This window comes from Rattus rattus, chromosome 1, assembly GCF_011064425.1.
Source record: "Rattus rattus isolate New Zealand chromosome 1, Rrattus_CSIRO_v1, whole genome shotgun sequence".
Lineage (NCBI taxonomy): Eukaryota > Metazoa > Chordata > Mammalia > Rodentia > Muridae > Rattus > Rattus rattus.
Window position 1 is genome coordinate 74489079 of NC_046154.1, and position 23505 is coordinate 74512583.

Consider the following 23505-nt stretch of genomic DNA (forward strand, 5'->3'; position numbering starts at 1 on the left):
AGCTGCTGGCCCCTATGGTTGAATTAGGGAAAACCTGGAAGAAGCTGAGGAAGAGGGTGACCCTGTAGGATGACCAGCAGTCTCAATTAATCTGTATGCCCTTGATCTCTCAGACACTGGACCACCAACCAGGCAGCATACATCAGCTTATATGACACCCTCAACCCATATACATCAGAGGACCCCTGAGTCTGGGTTCAGTCAGAGAAGATGAACCTAATTTTCAAGAGACTGGAGGCCCCAGTGAGGTTAGAGTTCTGGTGGGGTATAGAGTAGTGGGTGGGGTCATCTTCATGGAGACAGAGGTGGGAGGAGTTCTAGGAGGAGTTCACAGTCAAAGGGTGGTCTGGGAGGATGATAAAAACTGGAGTGTAAAAAAAGTGCAAATTAATTAACTAATGAAACAAAACTATGCAAATTATCTTCACAATAGTCAGTGCTTTACATTGATATAATAAATTCATGCACAATTTCTCTCTATTCTTACCTATATTATTTAATGTTACTTGATAGTACACATCCCAATGTATATGAGATCACATCTCATTGTTATTTTGATTGCTTTTTTTTTCTTTTTTCTTTTTTTTTTTTTCAGAGCTGGGGACCGAACCCAGGGCCTTGTGCTTGCTAGGCAGACGCTCTACCACTGAGCTAAATCCCCAACCCCTTGATTGCTTTTTTGAAATGACTAGTGATATCAGACAATTCTCAGGCATTTATTGGCTATCTGTATATCTTCTTTAGAGAAACTTCTGCTTTAGTTCTTTGCCTATTTTTACATTATGCTAATTATTTTATAGTTGAATTTTAGACAGTGTTTTGAATTTTGCTTCTTTTATTGAAGATGGTATTCCATTAACTAGACATACTCCATTGTGTATCCCTGCCTAAAGTTTTTATATCAAAAGGCCTTTTACAGTATTAGCATCAGAAAAAAAATGGTCAGTAAATATCTATGTGTAATCATTACCACAAGATAATCACTGTCTTATTCTGTGAACATCTGGAAAATACCTGCACTATATTAAAATCAGTGTTAGACAGAATCAGGGAATTGGAGATGTTATGCACAAGCATTCTGAATATTTCATACTTGCACAGATAGCATATGCTTCAAAACTTTTATTGTCAATACCTTCAAGTACATATCTAAACAAAATTTCATATTGATGCAAATATTATGGCAAACTCTTTGAGCAAAAATTTATAACATTTGAGCAATAAAACATGTAGAATCTGTGCTGATGTAATTAATGAATCTTTTTATCTTATAGTACCTGCAAATGGATAGACAAAGACATAGAGTGTGCTATTATAAAGTTATATCTGATCAGTTACTTTAGCTGGAGAATGTGAAACACTAAGAATAAAGATTAAAAATAACAAACATATGAAATACTTATATAAAAGATGTAAGGTATCTGACTAGTTTTGTGATATGACTATTCAGATGCAATCCAACTGCTATGAATAAACCATTTGCTTCATTCAAACAGAAAAAAATTAATTAATTGACTTACATAATTAGTTGGTTGCTTATTTAATTGTCTTTGTTGAATTCTAAGAACAGAATTTATTACACTTTTTAATTTTTGAAGTTACATATTTCTTTGTGTGAAGTGTTTCCCTCAGTGTACCCGCCCTTTAATCTATTGTAGATCTGACCTTTATTTGTCTCAAGTCTCTTGTAGCATAAACCTTAGCTCCAAAATTAAATTAAATTCCTCGATGCTTCTTTTCTCTTTAAGTTTTCTATTTCTTTTGGCCACATTTACTCTTTTACATTATAGACATTCATAGTAGTGTTTACTAGAAACTACATGACAGAGTGACTATTCTTCTGTCTTAAAGTCTACTGTACAATGAAAATTAGTCCATTACTTTCCCATACAGCCTCAGGCATGTGCTTAGCATAGAGTAGAAACCTGCACATTCTTTCCCAAAATATGATGAGAATGGTTTCTTGCCCTGTTCTTAATATCAATCCCTTGTGAACTAGACTTCTACAATTTGCTTTGCTCTCTGAGCTTTCGTCTTTGAAGCCACTGCTAGGATGGCTCATTAAGACCTGCTTATAGAATTCAAACACTGTTCTGGTCCACGATCCCCAAATCTTACATATCCCTACTAAAATCAGTTTTATAAAGTCTGTTACATAGGGATCTCACTCACTGGTACCAAATATGTGTTAGTTACTTCTCTATTGCCATAATAAAACATCTCTAGTGGAGCAACATATAACAGAAAGAGTTTAATTTGGTTCACAGATTCAGACAGAATTTATGATGCTGGAACTAAAAAACAGCTGAAATAACACATCTTGATCCACACCCATGATACAGGGAAAGAGAAAGTTTTAGAAATGCTAGGAGGCTTTTACGCCTCAAAGTGCACCCCTAGACCCCTAGTGACACAACTCCTCCAAATATTGTGGAAAAAAATACACACACACAAACATATATATATATATATATATATATATATATATATATATATATATATATATATATATACATATACGTGCATCAGAATGGGTAGGATTATGAAATGTCAATAAAAATGATGGCATGAATATGGGATAAAGGATCACCTTTTCACTGAGGTAGAGTTCCAACCCACTACATAGACTATGAAAATTCATGTGGAAGTTCCTCCAATAGTTAAAATAGGTCTTCTTCACTATCCAGCTGTAACACTCTTAGATATGCATACAATAATGTCTATATCTGCTAGAGATATCTTATTCATGATCTTTGCGGCTTTATTCAAGAGTCAGGAAATGGAAATATCCTTTATGTCTGGGAACTGATAACAGAAAATAAAAAATGATATATTCACAGTGTAGACTTCAATTTAGCTAAGAAAAATAAAATTAAATAATTTACAGGTTAATGGAAGAAGCTGCAAACAGTCCTTCAAAATGAGATAACCTAGACCCAGAAAGACAAATGTGTCATTTCTTTCAATTGTAATTGCTACCATTAAATTTCAGCTATGTGAGTTGCAAGAAATACCCATGAATAAGGGTCATTGGTAGGAGTGCTTCTAAGAGAAGAAGCTATAAAGCAGTGATAGCTGATACTGGAGGGATTACTCTGTGGTTAAGAGCATTTTCAGTGAGAAAGAGCTTTGTTACTAGTGCCCACAAATTGTTTGTTACTCCAAGGCCTTATCCTGACCACTCCACGAATCGAGGATGTACTTGACATATAAGCATGTTCACCAAATTTGTCTGCGGGCAAAATACTTAGACACAAAGTCTTAAAAATTATAATGTGACCAGTGATATAAATGTTACAGAAAACAAATGTACTAATAAGGATTTATTTGTGATAGTAGAGAGCTGGCCAAGATAGAGAGAAAATGATATAGAGAGATAACATTAAAGATCTACATACTAGTGTTGAAGCACATGGTGCACACATGGGTGCACACATAAAAAGAGAGACAGAGACAGAGATTGAGATAGAAGTCAAAATGGGTCTACACTACACAAATGTTGTTGCTCCTGTAGACACTATAGGCTAATGTGAGACTTTGAAAGGTATCCTGGTTCCAGGTTGAGCTAAGGCTTGAAACCCCAGAAACTATGACGCTTTACCTGATTCACAGGAACCAGGAGCCTGTCACTAGTTGCAGCCTACATAGATATGTGGCCATCAGTCACATAAGGGCAATGTTCCATGTCCCTCCACAGGTAGAGAATATGAGCTGTGACCAAGTAGGCTCAAGACAGATCTCCATTTTAATGAGGTACTTAAATGTCTGGAGGCCTTAGCCAATAAGCCTTCCTTCCAAGACACTCCTCCCTGCAAAAGGTATTTAATCTTAGGCCTGCCCTGAGTGGTGGGGTATGGTTTTACACATCTACTTTCTGCCTTGCATATATATGTCTTAAAAACATTTACTGCCTTTTTCCATTGGGATCCACCACTGGGAGAAATGATGAAGGTCTTCACCTATAGAGCTGCCATCTAATCTCCCATAGAAGGTGACTCTGCATTCTCACAGCCACAGCCAAGCCAAGCTCAAGCCAACTGCAAACAAGCCAAGGACTCTTTTTCCACGGGACCAGCCAGAGCCCATCTTTCCCATTTCCCCAGGTTAGATCTGGCTTGCAGGATCCCACTCCATTCTCAGCTCTTCAGCAGGATCCAGCAGCACCTGGGTGTCTGAGAACCTGAGATTCAGGTGGCCCTGGTGTCCTTGCAGTCTTGGGGATCCCCAGCCTGCTTTGGTTGTCCCATGCCTCAGACTGTGCTTCCCCACCCCTGGAGAAGTGTCCTGTGACTTCCATATTGGCGGACACTGCCCTGTAGTGGCATAGTATAAGCGCAATTAACTCCCCATGTCCTACCTCCCCAGTGGCAGTGAAGATGATGTTGGACCCAATAACCTTACAGGTTATCAAGTGAATATCCCAGTAAATAAGAATATGTTAACTCTTTTTGGACTTGCTACGAATAAAGTGCCTCAGACTCCCCAGACATTACAGGCATTTGTCAATTTGATTTGTTACCCTCTAGAACTTGACGGGGAAAAACAAACAAACAAACAAACAAACAAACAAAAATGTTGCTGAAGACACTGCATAATTTAGTGACAAAACATGGAAATATCAAGCTGGTACAAACTTGGAATATATAGTCTAGCTTTCATGCTGCAGGAGGTGTAATGTTTACCATGAAAATGTAAAATAAGCAATCATTTTACCCAGCTTTGAAACTACCTGGCAAGAAAATTGTATTGGTGAAATAGTGGCATAAAATAATGGGAATAACCAACCACTTTACTATTGCATGAGATAAGAACCATACCTCCTAGGAAAAGAATCTATAGTAGGACATGGGCCATAGGTGGAAAAACACTAAAAATTAAATCTGCTAAATGGACATAGTACTAGATCCACTCATAACAAAAAACATTATATCTATAAATTAATGTCACTCTCAGTTCTTAAGAGAGAAATTTCTTCATGCAATGAACATAAACTACCACAGTCTCCATAATGGTTCAAGTGCATAAAATAACTCATTTTTGAATGTTCAACCCTCAATTAGATACCTAAATCACATCTCATTCTCCCAGGGCACCGGGACCATTGAGGAAGAAGTGGAAAAACTGTAAGATACAAATGTGGTGAATCAATATGAAGAAACAAAGTCCTCCTGATATATTATGGCTATTGAACATTAAAACTTAGTGATTATAACACCATTCGGAAGATCCACAAATACTCAAGCCAGACCAGCCCTAACCCAGCAGGCTGAGGGTAGTAGAAACTTAATCATATTCTTAGCAATGAAATTATTAGGAACTGATAGCTTCTAGATGAAGAGAAATCCTTTTCCTTTCTTCTTTTTTACTTTTTTTTAAAGAGAGTTGCCTCTGTTAAGTAGGCCAAGCTTGAGTGGAAGAGCACAGATTCAAAAATATATTGTCAGCACTAATCAAAGCCATTTAGTGCAAAATGGGAAAAAAAACCTGAAGAATTTCAAATCAAAACAATTAATTTCAATGATCACAAATAAAAAGAAAGCATTGAGGTAGAATGATTTGTTGTTGGTAAGAATAATTTTGGAGCAAGAAAGGGATGGGTTAATAGAGTAAAAATGGTAAGGAAAATAATTAAAATTTTCATATAAAGGTATAAAATTGGGAAACAAAAATAAAAAATATAATATCTTCAACTATGCTTTATTCCTCTTGAAAATAGATTATTCATTTCTGTTTATAAGTAATAAGCATCTTTACTTACTTTTCCTAAAAATACAAAATTTTCAATATTGTATATGGATTAGTTATCTGCTAGTGTTTGTGATTGACAGAAAAATTCTACTTACGCATCTTCCCCAAAATTGTTATCCAACTGAGAAAAGTACAGTGGCTCAAAGGGTATATTATTTCTGCTTGCCTTTCTATAACACGAAGGTGAGTCTAGTCTCTAAAGAAAGCTCTGATATTGAAAGAAAAACACATCTCATAACAAACTCCATCACCTTCTGGCTCTCGCAATCTTTCTTCTTCCTCTTCCACATTGATTCTGAGCTTCAGTTGATGTAGTTGATTTGTAGACTCATGCATTGCAAGTGGATTCCACAACTGTAAGTTTAATTAGTTAGTTTTTCTTTTTTTTTCTATAATGTTTTCTTTCTGTTTCTTACATGAAGTGTGATGACTACATATATATAAGGGAATAAGGACAATTAGTTTGAATACAATTAGGGGTTATATTGGCTTAATAAAATATATGCTACTAGTCCTGGATCACTGGCTATGTTGTGAATACTGAGAATGGATTAATTTTTATTGAGTGGGTCTTAGGTACAATAAGAGAGCTATTGCTTACCACTAGAATATTGTGACACTACTGAACTATTAGGCGTATCATAGCATGTTGGTTATTACAGTTCTTCACAGGCAGCATACCTGAGAAGGAATGCTAGTCATTTCTCTCCTTCAGAAGCTTGCATAATGCCTTCAGATACCATGAATGCAATCTCTACAGAGTAGAATTCAGTAACTTACAGCTCAGGGACTTTGTGTCTGAAATTCATGGTGTATTCAGTACTAGTAACTTATCTTCCACCTCTATTGTTTGGGAACCAAGGGTAATAGCAATAGGTTGTAAGGTTCTGGTAGTCTTTTTAATAATCATGAATAACTATTCATAGGAGAACTCCACATGCCTGATGCTGCCATTTTATTTTGTTGAATTGTTTTAGACTCTTGAAAGAATTACCATCCTAGATGAGAAATGTTCTTCTTTAATAGTATATGTTTATCTTTACACACAGACTTAAGTAGAGTAAATGAATGCTTAAGGAAGATGTTTATACTGTTAAACTTTATGGCTTTTTGAACAGCTTTGATATTACATTTACCTTCCTTATTTTGTGTTTATTTCCTCCTGAATAAAGCCCAATTTATCATATTTTGTCTGCAGATAATAGCAGGATATATGTAATATGAATAATATTTTAAAATGTACACTGAGTTAAAATTTTATGAGAGTGTACTTTAATAGAAAATTATGTACTGTTGGGAAACCTCATTGCCAAGGTTAAAGTCTGATATTACATGGAAAAACCCTAGCTCAGTACAAAATTATAGAGTCCCTTTTTCATTAGAGCTTCTCCTTCTTTAAACTTGTCTGGGAATCTCAAACTGCCCCTCCCACACTTTACCTGTGGAATGTCACATGCCTTAGTGAAATTACAGGTTCAGCTTTCTTCTCCCAATAAAGACCTGTTCAGCAATCACCTGAAATACCTGAAATCCCTCCCTATGCTATTAAGGTATCTCAGTACCTTAGTATTTGCCAACCAAGGATATTCCTACCCATTCCCCAAAATATATAAACCTTGATTTGGTCTGTCTCCCTAAAGCTGATCCCAGAGTGTTATAATCTCCACTGTACTCCTGGGCAGTATTAAACTCTTTGTCTTTGTGAGTCAGTGGCCAATATCCCCAGGGAGAAGGGAGGACCATTGTGTACTTTACTTAATTATAAACTACTATAAAAATAAATGTCATAGGAGATAACTATTAGTAAAAATAAGTTGCTATATTAGCAATAAAAGTTTCTTCCTTTATTGATCATAAAAATAACAATGTTACAAAACATATTGATTATCATATTCTTCATATATTCATTGACTATTCATTATATGTTCATATAATAGATGATATTCTAATGTTTACTCATTTTAATATATAATAACATTAAATTAACTATGAACTTCAATCACAATAGCAATTATACATTCCTACTGTTTGGGTTTCCACTGTGGCTTTCGACAAGAAACACTGTGAATTTTATTATGTACCAAGAATAACTGTATATTTACTACTCTTTTAGAAGAAGAAAAAAAGAATACAGAGGATTTTTTTCAAAATATTTTAATTAAAATAAAATTCCATCATTTTATCCCATTCCTTTTCTTCCTTTAGCTTTTCCAATCTAATATCCCTCTGTAATCTCCCATTCATTCTCCCATGGTTACCTATCTCAATTTGAGATTATATTATATATATATATATATATATATATGTATTACATATATAATACATTTAAAAATATTACAAATATAATACATTTTAAAATAATATAATATAATATTATGTAATATATATGACTGAAAAACACATACACACATATTTATACACATATATACAATTCCTGAGTTTCTTTTTCTTGGTAGTATGTGTATGATTTCATGGATGATCACTCTCCATTGGACAACCAAGAAGGGCCCAGAAAGACAAACTTTGCATGTTTTTCTCAGCAATAATTCCTCAGTTAAAGGTATACAATACAGAGTAACCACATATGGAAGAAAAGTATAAAAGGGGATATAAGTAAAGGAGTTTGGGTTAGAAGAATACTTCAAAACTAAAAGAGATATGAAAGATGAAATGAAGTGATGGAGAAGGTTTATTTTTTTAATTTTTTTAATCTTTATTAACTTGAGTATTTCTTATTTACATTTCGATTGTTATTCCCCTTCCCGGTTTCTGGGCCAACATCCCCCTAACTCCTCCCCCTCCCATTCTGTATGGGTGTTCCCCTCCCCATCCTCCCCCCATTACCGCCCTTCCCCCAACAATCACGTTCACTGGGGGTTCAGTCTTGGCAGGACCATGGGCTTCCCCTTCCACTGGTGCCCTTACTAGGCTATTCATTGCTACCTATGCAGTTAGAGCCCAGGGTTAGTCCATGTATAGTCTTTGGGTAGTGGCTTAGTCCCTGGAAACTCTGGTTGCTTGGCATTGTCATTCATATGGGGTCTCGAGCCCCTTCAAGCTCTTCCAGTCCTTTCTCTGATTCCTTCATCTGGGGTCCTGTTCTCAGTTCAGTGGTTTGTTGCTGGCATTCGCCTATGTATTTGCTGTATTCTGGCTGTGTCTCTCGGGAGAGATCTACATCCGGTTCCTGTCAGCCTGCACTTCTTTGCTTCATCCATTTTATCTAATTGGGTGGCTGTATATGTATGGGACACATGTGGGGCAGGCTCTGAATGGGTGTTCCTTCTGTCTCTGTTTTAAACTTTGCCTCCCTATTCCCTGCCAAGGGTGTTCTTGTTCCCCTTTTAAAGAAGGAGTGAGTCATTTGCATTTTGGTCATCCTTCTTGAGTTTCATGTGTTCTGTGCATCTAGGGTAATTCGAGCATTTGGGCTAATAGCCACTTATCAATGAGTGCATACCATGTGTTTTTTTTTTTTTTCTGTGACTGGGTTATCTCAATCAGGATGATATTTTCCAGTTCCATCCATTTGCCTATGAACTTCATAAAGTCATTGTTTTTGATAGCTGAGTAATATTCCATTGTGTAGATGTACCACATTTTCTGTATCCATTCCTGTGTTGAAGCGAATCTGGGTTCTTTCCAGCTTCTGGCTATTATAAATAAGGCTGCTATTAACATAGTGGAGCATGTGTCTTTGCTATATGTTTGGGCATCTTTTGGGTATATGCCCAAGACAGATATAGCTGGGTCCTCAGGTAGTTCAATGTCCAATTTTCTGAGGAACCTGATGGAGAAGGTTTTAGATCTGTGGATGAAGTGTAGGGAGCCATTCTGAGCTATACAGTCACAAAGGATGTGGGGAGCGGGTGTGGTGGCAGTCCCAAGATTGTGCCCAGGACTGCAGCTAAGTCTCATGACTAGCATCTGACTTCCTCACACACCTGAAACTAGCCACGTCCATTGTGAGAGCTGTGCAGGCGCACCTTGACGCAAGATCAGGCCATGTGACGTGGACCTATGAACTGAGACTACATAGTCTGGACTGAGGAGGCAGAGTTGAGGGAGGATATAAGGGAGTGTGCTCGGGGGCTGGGAGGAGGAAGGGAAGAAAAGAGAGATTGCTGTTTGCATGCAGAAAGAAAGGTTCCTGAATAAACTTCTTTGAGAAGAACCTCCTGGTGTCGCTCCTTTCTGCGGGACTGAGACAGAGGTGACAATGAAGAAGGAATGGCAGTGCAGAAGAAGAAAGAGATACAAGGGACAAGTAATGCCAAGGTCTTTTGAAAAAGACTCAAGGAATCATGCTCTTTTGTACTTTTTTATGATCTGAAAGGAATTGTTCCCAACAATTTATAAGAATATATATTTCAAAATTTGTTACTGATGTGTCTTGTGATAATACTTTCCATTCAAAATATGATAAGTCATACTTAAGCAAACGAAGTATTGTTTTAGAAAAGATTAAGGAAACATTTTCTGATTTCTGCTTAGTATCTCAGATTTGGCTTTCTTTAATGTTATGTATCTAATTAGTTGCAACAAGGGCTTCCTAATTTAGGTCATTGCTTAGTGATGCATCGGTGAGCAAAAATCACTGTTTAGTTGTGTCAGCTTTCCTAGTACACCACAAACATACAATGATCTGTTAACACATAGTTTTTTTGTTACTTCCAGAATCTTGAGAAGAGATGAGGAGGGAAAAGGGGAGTCTTATATATATTTTCATTATTTGACCTAATTACCACTACACAATATCGTCAAATTTACTGCATGCCAATGTTTAATCATCTCTTTCATTTTTATTAGCTCATTCTTTGTTGTCTGCCTGTTTGTTTTGTAATGAAGATGAAAACATCCTAACTGTTGGGCAGGTGCCCCACAGCTGAACAATATATCTACAATTTTATTCTTTTTAAATTTTAAATAGGACAGTTATGTCTCCCGTTTGTAGCCATAAGATGGTATTATTAGTAATGTCAGGGATTGGCCCTTACCCATGGGATGGGTTTCAAGTTGGGTCAGTTATTGGTTGGCCATTCTTTCAGTCTCAGTTCCAACTTTGTCCCTGCATTTGTTTTAGACACAAGACAAATTTTGGGTTGAAAATTTTCTAAGAGTTGATGGCTTACATATCCATTGGGGGTCCTTTCTGGCTATAGTAGTTGGCTTCTTCGGGTTACATGTCTCTTCTGTTAGGCATCTTGGAGGGAGTCACCTGAATTGACCCTAGCAACCTATCCTGTCTCGGGTTTCTGAAACTTTCTTTTTTTCCATTTTTATTAACTTGAGTATTCTTATTTACATTTCGATTGCTATTCCCCTTCCTGAAACTTTCTAATAATTCCCCTCTCCCACACCCTCCACCATCACCCTAGCAGCTGTGGATTTCTCTTTTTTTTTTTTTTTTTTTTTTGCCTTTTCTGTGACTTTATTATTATTATTTTCTAAGGAACTGTAACATAAAATTCTTTTTTTTCTCTTTTTTTTTTTTTTTTTTTTTATTAACTTGAGTATTTCTTATGTACATTTCGAGTGTTATTCCCTTTCCCGGTTTCCGGGCAAACATCCCCTTCCCTCCCCCCCTTCCTTATGGGTGTTCCCCTCCCCCCCCTCCCCCCATTTCCGCCCTCCCCCCCCCAGGCTAGTTCACTGTGGGGGTCAGTCTTAGCAGGACTCAGGGCTTCCCCTTCCACTGGTGCTCTTACTAGGATATTCATTGCTACCTATGAGGTCAGAGTCCAGGGTCAGTCCATGTATAGCTGTGGATTTCTATTCATTCTCCTGGCACTCTGTGACTCTCTCCTGTCTCTCCATACACTGTACACCTGGGATGAGGCCACTGGCACATAGGTAGCAGAAGTGAAGTACAGTTCATTCTCCATGTGTCCCCCCAAAATTGGAGGGGAGCCTCTCTATAAACCTGTGGTCTGACTGTGGTATCCATCCATTCTCCAACAGGACTGCCTTGTCTGGACTTAATGGGAGAAAATGTGCCCTTCATTCCCCTCTTGTTCCCCTCTCCCAATCATTAACTTCCCTCCCTCTTCTTCCTATGACTATTTTGTTTCTCTGTTGATTCAAGCATCCTTGCTTGAACCTTTTTCTTGTTTAAATTCTTTGTCTGTGTGGTGTATTATGGTATTCTGTGCTTAATGCTTAATAACCAATTATCATGGAGTACATACCACGTATGTCCTTTTGGGTTGTGTTATCTCACTCAGATTAACGTCTTTTAATTCCAACCATATGCCTATAAATTCATGATATCCTTCTGTTCAATAGTTGAATAGTATAACTGTCTTCTGAAAGCCTCTACCCAAAAGCTGACTCAAAAAAGTGCAGAGCAGCCTAACATTGTAGGGAGATCAGGGATTCTTATGGAAGAGTTGGAGGAAGGATTGAAAGCCTTCAAGGACCTAGGAACCCCACAGGAGAACGAACAAAGTCAACTATCCTGGAACTCTGGGTACTCTAAGAGATTCATCAATCAAAGAACACATAAGGACTGGAATGAGGCACCTGGCACATAGGTAGCAGAAGTGAAGTACAGCTCATTCTCCATGTGTTCCCCCCAAAAAATGGAGGGGAGCTTCTCTATAAACCTGTGGCCTGACTGTGGTTTCCATCCATTCTCCAACAGGACTGCCTTGTCTGGACTTAGTGGGAGAAAAATGTGCCTAATCTGTCATAGACCTGATAAATGAGTTTGGAGTGAAATGAAGGAGGCCTCTCCTTCCTACAGGTGAAGGGGAAGGGAGAATAAGGGCAGGGTGACTGTGAAGGGGGACCCAAAGGAGAGCAGCGATTGGGATGTAGATAAATAATTATATAAAACAACCAACTAAACAAACAAACAAAAATTAAAAAAATAATTTGGATGCTATCCAAGCTGGTCTTTTCAGTCTGTTACTGAGGAAAGACCTGAGCTTCTGATAGACCTGCTTCAGCCTCCCAAGTATCTTGGGTTGGAAGCACAGCTTTCATATAGTCAATGATCACTGCTTTATAACCTTTGGCTCATGTTCAGTTTTATTTATTGCTATCGATGATAATGCACATATTAGTTACTTTCTAATTACTCTTGGGGAAAATGCCAGATGAAAAGCAATTTAAGAAAGGAAAAATTTTTACAATACTTACCATTGATTTTCAAATTGATGAGATTTAAATGTGACTGAGGAAACAAAGCCCTGGGCATGCTACTGAGAATTTTTCTAGAGTAGGTTAAATGTGGTGGGAAAACTTATACTAAATAGGAACATAGTATATCAAGGCTGAGACTGAGACTGTGTGAAATGATAAATGGAACTAAGCTGTAATAGTCATCATTCTCTGCATCCTGGCAATGGGTACAAGATAAGCAGCTTCCCTAAGATTTTGCAACCAATATTTGACTGCATTCTTTTAAATTTTAAGTCCATGTAAAGCTTTCTTTCCTTGTTTTCCCTTTGTTATGTGTTTCATCACAGAAATGAGAAAAAATAACTGATACAGAAAATGCCTACTTAAATGAACGTCTGTTGCTAGGGTTAACTTGAACCTGCAGTTCTTAGTCCTCAGGAACAGATAGGTGAGGAAGTCTGTGGGAAAGTCTTGAAATTGAATTTAGAAAAGCTCCTGAATGGTATAAGAAAATTTAAGCATGTCATTCTGGGAGAAGCTAAGGAATAATAAGAATAATGAGGAAAATTAGATAGCACAGAATCCAGGTCTCAGAGGTCATAGGAAGGAACACAGTCTAAATAAGGAAATAAAATAAGAATATATTCATATAATGTTTGTTCAGAAAGTTCAGGTCCTTTGTGGCCTTGTTCTTAGAAATTGAATGAATTTAAAGTTAAAGTTAATAGATCACTCTCATTGGTGCAGAAGATTTGAATATAGGGAAAATGTCCAGTTGTGTTTTTGTTTTTACTTACTATTTGTTGTATTTAGGTAGACTGTGATATGGAGAAGAAGCTGTAGTCACAAAATAGAAAAAGCTTGTGAACAGCAACAAAGAAAGTTGATCAAAATAAATTTAATTTTCTTTTAAGGACAATTAAATTACAATATATCTTTAAATTTATAAAGAAATTAATGTTGTGAGAGACTAACCTTGGCATCTGTGTTAGGAGAGGAGGAAAGGTCCCTAGAAAGCATGACCGACCATTCCTACTGAAGGTTTCATCTTGTACATGCAAATCAATTTGTAAAAATAGGTAGGTAAATTGAAAATGATCATGATGGAAATGCATACTCAAAAACTAATGTCTGGAGAAGTGTTTACTCTGTGTCAGCATGAAGAGGCTGCTATGTAAAAGGCTTACCATTTAAGTGACTCTAGATTCTGCCAAGTTGATAAGCAATACTATTCAACAAATTTATGTCCATTGACAACTTTATAATCATGTCATTTAAAAGTCATAACAACCTACTTATGCATGTAATATATATCCAGGCTCCAATTTCAAATGGTTCCTAATTTTAAAAACAAATTCAAAGTCTGAAACTCAAAGTGAACCACTAGATGTGATTTCCTTAAAAGCAAAATAACTGCCACCAAGTATGGTATGGTAGTGGTTACAACGAGAGTGGTTTTCATATGTAGACATGTTTGTTAAGTATTAAAAGGTACGGCTGTGTTAGGCAAGATGTGTTATTGGAGAGTGGTTTGAGGTTTCAAAAGACTCACTGTCAGATGCCATTTAGACTAAAGGCTAGCAGGTAACTTTCCTGAGACAATTCATAATAGACTGTGATGAATGACCTCTTGAAGGCAAAGCCTGAGACACTGCATCTCAGGGTTGATTCTTGCTATTGAAATATCTTTCCTGCCATTATTAAATTAATATAACAATCTCCAAGCATTAGCCAACACTATTGGGCAGATATTATACAGCTCAACAATGCAATGTTTTATAGTGATGCAATATAGAGAAATAGATGACTACTTTATTCTTTTATGATAATGCTATAGGAATTTTAATTTTTACCAGTAATTATTAAACACTTTACTAAAAGGGCTGCAATTAGAGCTCTCTGTAATATAAAAATTATAATTAGGACTCTGTAAGTCTTCACATGTCATAGGCTATTTGCTCTAAGATAGAAAGCAAGACAGATTTACAAAAGGAATGCATTCCTTAGGCTGTAAAACTAGGCTACTAAAGGTCATAATAAGAAACAAATGATTTTTTTGTAGGTGCAAGGACAAAAGATAAAATGTTGACTGGATTTACAAAGCTTCAATACTAATAAGATATTAGGCAGATGACATGCCTCCTGACAGAAATGTGCTAACCTAAAATTAGAACTTTCAATTTTAAATGAACCTGTAGAACCTGCAGTGGCAGATAATGACTGATTATTTAGATAACTAATCTTAATGGAAACACATGTTAACATCTTGCTTGTTACTTCTTCTTCGATTTATAATATGAAGTTTTTTGAACTTGTTTTGAACATTTGAGGGGGCAATATTTAGAATACCATGTCTATGTGATGTATACTAAAAGAGTACAAAAAAACTAGGAAGGATGACATTAAGGATGCAGACTGTGAAGAAAAGAGACAGAGAGTAGAAGCAAAAGAACTAGAGAGACAGCAGAATCTACCAGAAAAAAATAAAGCTGAGGAGAGAGACCTAAGGCAGAATAGAGCACAGGGAGAAGAGCAGAAGAAGCTCTAGAGAGAGCAGAAAGCAGCAGGCAGACTTCTCCTTGCCATGGGACAGGTTATTTTCATAACAGTAGGTAGGTTTTTTTTTTTTTTAACCATGAGAAAGAATTTTTTTCTGCATCTTTTTTTTCTTTTCTCCATCTTTATTAAATTGGTTACTTCTTATTTACATTTCAATTGTTATTACCTTTCCCTGTTTCCAAGCAAACATCCCCCTAACCCTCCCTCCTCCCCTTCTATATGGGTGTTCCCTTCCCCATCCTCCTCCCCTTACTGCCTTCTCCCAACAATCCTGTTCACTGGGGGTTCAGTCTTGGCAGGACCAAGGGCTTCCCCTTCCACTGGTGCCCTTACTAGGCTATTCATTGCTACCTATGTTGTTGGAGCCCAGGGTCAGTCCATGTATAGTCTTTGGGTAGTGGCTTAGTCCCTGGAAGCTCTGGTTGCTTGGCATTGTTGTTCATATGGGGTCTCGAGCCCCTTCAAGCTCTTCCAGTCCTTTCTCTGATTCCTTCAACGGGGATCCTGTTCTCAGTTCAGTGGTTTGCTGCTGGCATTCACCTCTGTATTTGCTGTATTCTGTTTGTGTCTCTCAGGAGAGATCTACATCCGGTCCTGTCAGCCTGCACTTCTTTCCTTCATCCATCTTATCTAGTTTGGTTGCTGTATATGTATGGGCCACATGTGGGGCAGGCTCTGAATGGGTGTTCCTTCTGCCCCTGTTCTAAACTTTGCCTCCCTATTCCCTCCCCAGGGTATTCTTGTTCCCCTGTTAAAGAAGGAGTGAAGCGTTCGCATTTTGGTCATCCTTCTTGAGTTTCACGTGTTCTATGCATCTAGGGTAATTTGAGCATTTGGACTAATATCCACTTATCAATGAGTGCATACCATGTGTGTTTTTCTGTGATTGGATTACCTCCCTCAGGATGATATTATCCAGTTCCATCCATTTGCCTATGATTTTCATAAAGTCATTTTTATAGCAAAGTAGTATTCCATTGTGTAGATGTACCACATTTTCTGTATCCATTCCTCTGTTGAAGGGCATCTGGGTTATTTCCAGCTTCTGGCTATTATAAATAAGGCTGCTATATAAACATGGTGGAGCATGTGTCTTTGTTATATTTTGGAGCATCTTTTGGTATATGTCCAAGAGAGGTATAGCTGAGTCCTCAGGTAGTTCAATGTCCAATTTTCTGAGGAACCTCCAGACTGATTTCCAGAATGGTTGTACCAGTCTGCAATCCCACCAACAATGGAGGAGTGTTCCTCTCTCTATACATCCTCACCAGAATCTGCTGTTACCTGAGTTTTTGATTTGAGCCTTTCTGACTGCTGTGAGGTAAAATCTCAGGGTTGTTTTGACTTGCATTTCCCTTATGACTAAAGATGTTGAACATTTCTTTAGGTGTTTCTCAGCCATTCGGCATTCCTCAGCTGTGAATTCTTTGTTTACCTCTGAACCCCATTTTTTAATAGGGTTATTTGTCTCCCTGTGGTCTAACTTCTTGAGTTCTTTGTATATTTTGGATATGAGCCCTTTATCAGTTGAAGGCTTGTTAAAGATCTTTTCCCTATCTGTTTGTTGCCGTTTTGCCGAGATACGATTTCTTTTAATCGGGTTTCTTCTCACTTATAAGGATAGGTTTTTTTCATACTCAGTGAAAACTAGAAGCTTTTTTTTTCTGTATGCAGTAAAGCTTGAAGTGCATTTTTTATCCAGAATAAGAAAATTCTTTTTGTTCTGGTACTTGCTTAATGGAGCTAGTGGAGGCTTTTTCTACATCCAATAAATATTCATATATATATATATATGTATATATATGTGTTCATATGTATGTATTTATGTATATGTATATACAAGTATAGATGTGTATAAGTATGTAGGTTAACAAGAATGTATGAGGGTATGTATGAGTATGTTTATATGAATGTGTGTATGAATGTGTTTGTTTCTGTGCATATTTGCTTATATAAAAGTTTTGTTTTGTGAACTTGATTCTTTTTACCTGGATCAATTAAAGTAAATTGCTCCAAGCCTCCCTCTCAGCTGGCCACAGAGAGGAAAGGCTTGTGGGCAAGAGAGAGAGGAGCATTAGCAGTAAATCCTCTACAGAATTCTCCACTGCTATACAACATATTTTTATTGAAAGTAAATTATATTGTTTGTTTATAAGTAAATAAGTGATAAGTTTTCCAGGGCTTATCAAGCACAGCGAAATTATAACATAATTGCCCCGCCCCTTCCCCTTCCTTCCTGAGAATGATGCCAAGCAGGCGCCTGCACCTGCGCACTGTTACCCATAGCTGAACTCATAGTCTCTTCTAGTGACCCTATCCCCAGCTTGTGCTGGGTTCAAACCAAAAATCATGAACAGCAGCCATCAAGTGACCTGCATGGACTGGGCTCCCCCCCGCCCAACAGGGTGGCCAAAGAGAGGTCAGACAAGATAGAGTTTAAGCAAAGAGGAAATGAAACGTCTCATGGCTGAAAAAAATGGGAAATTACAAGAAGATGGAAGTGAGGAAGCAGAGGCAGGCAGTCCTTCAGGAGATGGCATGCAGAGTGACGGACCCAAGCACAGCTTAGAGAGCCCCTGGAGGATGGGAATCCACAAGATGACCTTACACTAGATAATGGTGAGCTTGCTGAGGACAACCTGCATAATTATGATGAAGAGGACAACCCAGATGCTGAGATCATTCGAGAATCTCCGTTGGGTCTTATGGTCTATGGTCGCAATGATCAGGATCCATATGTCACTATGAAAGACACAGAGCAGTGTGAGCATGAAGATTACTTGATTAAGTGGACTGACAACCTCATCATTTGTGGCTGTGCCGAACAAGAGCAGTGCAATTTAGAGGTATACGTTACAATTAAGAAGAAGAGTCCTTCTATGTCCACCACGACATACTCCTATCTGCATATCCTCTGAGTATGGAATGACTGAATTTTTATCCCAGGCCAGATTCTTCTCTTGTAAATTACATTGCAGTGGGAAACGTGACCTCTGTCATTTAGGTGTGGGATCTTTCTGTAGGGAAGTCAGCAGCCAAGTTTACTGCACATACAGACAAGTTTCAGACTCTGCAGTTTCATCCATTTGAATCTCAGACTCTGATTTCTGGATTCTATGACAAATAGGTGTCTCTGTATGACTGCATCGAACACATCCAGAATTACCTCCTATGGCACTTCAGTGGGCAGATCAAATAAGTGACCTAGAACCATTTTTCACCATGTCAATTCTTGGCAAGTATAGACGATGGTTTTGTATATGATCTGGATATACGTTCAGAGAAGCCGATTTTTACACTTAATGCACACAACTATGAAATTTCTGGCCTTGATCTGAGCAGTCAGATCACAGGCTGCCTTGTGACTGTCCACAGACAAATTTGTGAAGGTCTGGGATATGTTAGGGGATAGGCCAAGTCTCAGTTATTCTAGAGACATTAAAATGGGAGTTCTCTTTTCGTCAAGCTTTCCTGATTTGTCATTTGTTTATGCCTTTGGAGGACAGAAAGAAGGGCTTTGGGTTTGGGATTAAGTACTGTCTCTTCAGTAAATGAAGTGTTTGGAAGACCGGAGAGACTGATTATTGGCAACAGGAAAGGTTTATTACTTAGTGGCCTCTATGAGAGCAGGAACTCACAGACACCAATGAAGTCCTGTCAAAGATCAGTTTTCTGGTGTGCTTAACTAACTCAGAGTTTCAAAAAAAACCTGTCCTAAAAATGTTCATGTGTACCTACAACCATAGATGGAAACAAAATTCAGTGTCTGTTGCCATTCCTCCATGCAGCATTGGTGGCAGTCCACAACCATTGGGCTGTCTTTGACTGGATACTGAACAGAGTTCTTTCTTTTCTTGAAAATAAAATTTTCACTTTAAATAAAGTAGGGGTGGGGTGGAAAAATTAAATAATTAGAATAATAAAGCGTTAACTTTCCCTAATGCTTAATGAAGCACAGAATAGTAATAGTTAAGAGGGGGATGGGAGGGGAGGGAATGGGGGCTTATGGACATGAAACTGGGAAGGGGAATAACCTTTGAAATGTAAGTAAAGAAATATATCTAATAAAAAAATTAAAAAAGGAACTGTGCAAAGAAAAGATTTAGCACAGAGCAATAAGAAGAAAGAGTTACATTTCAGCAAAAAGCAATCAAAGTTATAGGGCACAGAACAATGATAGAGTTAAGTTCTTTAACACCAAACAAGTAGAGAGTTAAATGCTTTAGCATAGAACAGTTAGACAGTCAAAAGGCTAGAACTCATCAGTCTTCTGACTTGTGTCCAATGTTGTGTTCCATTTCAGCCCCGTTCCCTCAGGCTAGGCAGGCTCCCTGCAAAGCACACCACCCCAATCTCTCTATTACCTCTCTGTCTCTCTGTCTCTGTCTTTTCTGTCTCTGTTTTCTCTCTCTCTCTCTCTCTCTCTCTCTCTCTCTCTCTCTCTCTCTCTCTCTCTCTCTGTATTCTACTTTACAGATCAGAATACGAGATCTCAGCTATTATTCCTGGCATGCATTTTGTTTATTTCTGGTATGATGGACACTATCTGAAATTGTAAATCAAATAAATTATTTTATAAGTTTTCCTGGCCATGATGTTTTATTAAAGTAATAACAAAATAACTGAGACAGGCACAGGATTAGCACTTCTACTCCAAAAGGGACTCCAAGAGCGGGACTGAAACCCAATAGGGCAAACATCAAATCCTTTATCTCCTCATCCAACATCATGGACTCAGTGTTTCATTAATATGCATTCAATAAATAGTACAAACTATAGAAGGATCAAATAGGGTCTGATGGTCAATTTTGACTATAACCTTCACAGGGCATAAAATCATCAAAGAGAAACCTCTGAACATCTTATGAACAATTAAGCTATTATTGGCTCTATAGTGTAGGAATGCCTATGATGATTATATACATTAGGTTAATATCAATCATGGATCTGAGGAATTATTCTTATTAGACTAACCACATTTTAAAGACCCACCCATCACATTGGGTGATGCCATCCCTAGCATACTGTCCAGTAATGAGTGTACAGGAGAAACCTACCTGAACTGTATCATTCACAGTCCTTTGCATCTTGGCTTTGAGTGCTAGTATGACCAGCTTGTTAAAACTTTTGCTATTTTGACTTCTCTATGATGACAGAAGGATCCTTCAACTGTGAATCAAAGTAAGTTCTCTTTTGATGCCTTTCCCAGGATATTTTACTACAGCAATATGAAGTAGCTTCTCTTGGGAAGGATGCTTCTTTCATTAGATGCTTGGTAGTTTCTGTGAGAAAACAGATACCAGATGCAGTCTATTCTTGCATGTCACTGTGTCATCCCCATTGTTTTATTTTGAGATGTTTGATAAACTGCACAGACTCAAGTATGAATAGATTATGGAAACTAATAGATTTAAATATAAATGCTTATGGTTAAGCTACACTGATATTCAGAATAAAGGAAAGCAACCTAAAGACAAAGGTTTTAAAATATTACTTGTAACTCCTTGATTAAATTGTAAACTGGCCAGGAAAGCCTGTCACTTAAAATTTTGATATTTCTATAAGCTAACACCTTAAAAGGAGAAAATAATCTTGTAACACCTGTACCTGTAAACTCAGTAAGTGTTGACAGGTTTATGAATGGTAAGTAAAGCTGAGTCACTAGATTTTAGAAAGGTACCAGAGACATGGAAATTCAGGGCAAGTCCACCATTTGTTTGAAACCAGCTTGTATTGATATCCCCTTGCTTTTTTCAACACCAAGGTTACATCATTTTCTTTACATTTCCTCACTCCTAAATCCATAAATCATTTTAGGGAATGAATAGCGTTAAGTGCATCTTTTTTCTTTAAATTTTCACTTGATTACATTGCTATTAAGGAAAAAAAGAAAAGCAAATATTCTAAAATATTTATAATTGTACTGTAAATAACTGACTTCAAAATTTACATGTATTTTACATAAAGTAAAGTTATTGCCTTTGAAATTGGAAGTTGCATTCATGGTATTTCATTAAGAATTTGTGCTAATTTGCAATCAATAGAGTATCCTATAGTCATAGCTTCCTAATGTTAAGCAGGAAAGCTATGTGACTCTCAATCATCCAGATAACTTTAATAAATGGGATATTTTATCAGTCTATGACACAATTCTGTCAGTAAATAAGTTTTGTTTTAAATATTTTGCCTTACTTGTTCAGTGTGTTCCATTCAGTTGCATTCAGTTGAATGCCATTGGGTTTGGTTGAGTGCGATCAGTTCTCAGTGCGGTGCAGTTCAGTTTGAGGAAGTTTGTCTGAGCAGAGCAATTTGGTGAGAAGCCACAGAGAAGCCAGTTTGAATAATTCAGCTTGGAGAGGAGAATTGAGCCAGAACCAGTCAGACAGAATTCAGAAAGTATTAGAAAGGGTTAGCTATCAATTCAGCACTAACCTTCCTAGGGGACAATTACCCCTGGCAAATACAAGACATCTACAGCAATGTGACATCAAAAAAAATGCTATAATGACTTAAAAAACCCAAATGTAACTTGTTTATAAAATACTGCTAGAGACAACATAGCCTATTTGTTTAATGAATAAAATAAGTCAATACTAGTTTTCCATTATACCATTTTGTAAATTGTTCTTGGACAGCAGCAGCTGTTGCTCTAAGAAGTAATAATCATTTCAGGTATTTCCAATGATATTAATATATCAGACACTTCTATAATTCGCTGAATATAATTTTATTGATTCTCATGAAGCTTCCTTCTAAAAATAAAATGATGAAAATAATGCTGATACGTCTAACTTAACACACCTCCAGATTATGGAGCCAAATTCCTTTAGCTTCAGGTCATAAGTCCAAACCTGAAACTTAGAAGCACCTAGGGCCTGTTTTGGATACTAGGGACATGTGTTGAAATAGTATATCAAGAGAGTCTATTTGTCTTAAATCATGCTTACTGGATTCACTGATTCTTAGAGTGTATGCTCAAATAAATATTACTCAAATGCTAACAAAGTAATGATAAAAAGAAAGAAAATAGCATAACAATTTACTTTTATTCATAATTTTGGTGTTGTCTACATTAAAGTATTAAATACTTAATATATTTTCCTTTTCTAAGAGGTAAATGTCTGTAGAAGAAATGTTGGAGATCTTCTAATTCATTTTATTAGCATGTATATTGAGACTCTTAGGCAATCAATGGGGATTATCAAGTATATACAAGTATATCAAGTATATATGTTGAAAATCCCATATGATTTTACGTATTTAAAATATTTGGTCTAAATAGTGTACATATGATAAGTACATTTCAGTTAAAAATTTCTCATTAACATCAAGTATCAAATGCAGACTATTAGAAAAACCATCATCCAGTCTAGATTAAGTCTTCAAAGTTTCTATTTAAGTTCAAGGTGATATATATATATATATATATATATATATATATATATATATATATATGAAATTCACCTTTTAGTTCTTCTCATTTATATCTTATGAAATATGTTGTAGAATTTTGAACATGATACTCCTGTTATAAAAAATGAAGAATAATGAGAATATTGGCAATACTTTTAGAATATGGCATTACTAAGATTTAGAATACTAGAACAATAAATTAAAAAACTTCTCATCTCTGAAAAACTGTCATAATTGAGAATTGTTAAATATTTTAGGAAGCTTCAAATATAACGTTGAAGAGAAAATGAAATATTTCAATATATTGAAATTGCACAAAATATATTCTATATTTTAAGAATGTATTTTTTTTATTAACTTGAATATTTCTTATATACATTTTGAGTGTTATTCCCTTTCCCGGTTTCCGGGCAAACATCCCCCTCCCCCCTCCCCTTCCTTATGGGTGTTCCCCTCCCCACCCTCCCCCCATTGCCGCCCTCCCCCCAACAGTCTAGTTCACTGGGGGTTCAGTTTTAAGAATGTATTATCAACTGTAGGATAGAAAAAAGAAAATCAGTATTATGAGCAGTGTGCTTGCATTATCTTTTTTCAGACTTTAGAAACATGAATATATATTAAAGATAAATAAAACATGGTTTTAATATTTGCCATTGTATA

General features: G+C 36.8%; 1 pseudogene; it reads left to right on the forward strand.

Annotated features, from left to right (window-relative positions):
* Positions 1 to 19117, forward strand: part of LOC116894775 — a 55721-nt pseudogene extending 36604 nt beyond the window's left edge.
* The last annotated feature ends 4388 nt before the right edge of the window (positions 19118 to 23505 follow it).